We start from the raw sequence: 2,253 nt of genomic DNA, 5'->3' as shown, positions 1-2,253 counted from the left end.
GAAAGAAAGAAAGAAAGAAAGAAAGAAAGAAAGAAAGAAAGAAAGAAAGAAAGAAAGAAAGAAAGAAAGAAAGAAAGAAAGAAAGAAAGAAAGAAAGAAAGAAAGAAAGAAAGAAAGAAGGACAGAAGGAAAATGGGGGCAGCGTCGATTGTGTAAGAAAACCAATTAACGACAGCGATGAAAATTTATAGTGATTGATATCTTATATGTTAATAAGTTTTTTTTTTAAATGTTTGAGACTTTTGAAAACAAGAGAAACGGAATAGCGTTACCAACTCTTTATGCGATTCTATTCTTCTTCTGCAACCTAACAACACACAAACCGAAATAAAATCCCTTACAAAATTTTCAAAACAACTTGGGTTAGTCACTTCTACCAAGATGTGGAATTATAGTTTGAAGATTTGTAATTTCATAATCTTAGTTGTAGAATTGTAATTCCATATCTACACTGTTTTCATCGACATACACGCAACAACAAAAATTGTAGAAATATCGCAAAGAACATTATCCAAAAAGTATAATTATAATTAAACAACTGAAACTGATAGTGACTAACTTCAAGCAAATAACACAATTCCATAAGCTGCTTAAATAAAACTAAACACCATGAAAGTATACAAAGAAATAACGTTAGAAATAAATTAATGGAAAACAGAATCTACCGCATATTTTTATTCAGTATAGACTACAAACATTCGATAAAAACAAAGATTAAACACAGTAGAAGTAATTAGTAATATCAAGTATCAATAATTATAGTAACTGGGATGCCATGTTCCATGCCACAATAACAACTTCAAACCACAACTTCCATACGACAATAGCAAGCCATCTTCCTTATCGGTTCCCTAAAATTAATTAACTCACAAAAAGAGTAGAAGGAAAAAAAGCCCACAAAACTTGTAGAAACATACGCTACAAGGCACATTCCACTATGCTGTAATTCCCCCCCCCCCTCCAACAGGTTCCTGAACAATTCACGAGAAATCTAAACTCTGAAAAATTTAAAATACTTCATGCCAGGAACATTCATCGCATTGGCCAGTAAATTTAATTATCGATATCAACATACATTAATGAACTAATTTCATGTTATTAATTCAAAAGAAGTGAGATGACGAACCAGAAGATTCGCGTTGTGCTCAGTAAATAACCGATCATGGAACCAAACATTTTATCTATCTTTCCTTTAGATATTATCAGCAACACAGAGAGGGAGATTCTGATGTTTGGGCAACTCAGTCACTCTATGCTTTCCACAGGTTACTGTCCTTGAGAGAAACTCCCGTTACAAAATACAACAGGGTGGGGGAATAATTTCCGATTATAAGCCTTCAGCTGGAGTGATGATGAATGGTTAGGTGCCAGAAACTGTTCCCGATTATGGCACTGGCTATTTCATTGGACAGCTGCTTGTCTCAAACCGGAACAATGTGGTTAGGAAGCAAGCTTCTTACCACGCTTTTTTTTCTTTTTTTTTTTGCCAATTAAACTCATGCACTATTTATTTGCGGATAAGTCGGACAAAAGGAGACAGGTGGAACAGAGAGTCACTGATGAGGTTGCAGAACATGCAACGAAAGAGCATTGACAGACATATAAACTAAATATAATAAGAATAAAAACTAAAGTGGGGATTAAAAAAAAAACAGTGTGCGTGTTTGATTGGCAAAAAACAAAATGACCGTCCCCAAATATAACAAAAATGAATCCCAAAATTCTGCGAAAATATTTCAGTCCTTCCAAATGAATTTAAACCAGCATCGACCATTCATCTCACTTTATTGCTATTCTTGTTTAATCATATATTCTTATTTTTGTTGTTCTTTAACCCAGGTCACGTGCAATTGAGTAGATCTACAATCAATAAAATTCTAGAACTCGACACCTCCTCCAGGCGACCCGCGCAACCCAGATGGGTTTCACCAAGACGAGTCAGAGGTGTGTGTGTTTGTGTGTATATTTTTGCGTGGCTGTATATGTGCGTCTCTCTCTCTCTCTCTCTCTCTCTCTCTCTCTCTCTCTCTTTCTCTCTGTATACACACACACACACACACACATATATATTTGTATGTATGTATGTATATAGATATATATATATGTGTGTGTGTGTGTATGTGCGTGTTTATATATATATATATATATACTCACACACACACACACATAAGGGCAACCTATTTTATAAATGCAACCACATGTGAAAGTAACACTCTTATATATATATATATATATATATATATATATATATAT

Source organism: Octopus bimaculoides, chromosome 6 (genome assembly GCF_001194135.2).
Source record: "Octopus bimaculoides isolate UCB-OBI-ISO-001 chromosome 6, ASM119413v2, whole genome shotgun sequence".
In the NCBI taxonomy this organism is placed as follows: domain Eukaryota; kingdom Metazoa; phylum Mollusca; class Cephalopoda; order Octopoda; family Octopodidae; genus Octopus; species Octopus bimaculoides.
The sequence above is the reverse complement of the archived record's forward strand: the minus strand, read 5'-3'. Positions refer to the sequence as shown.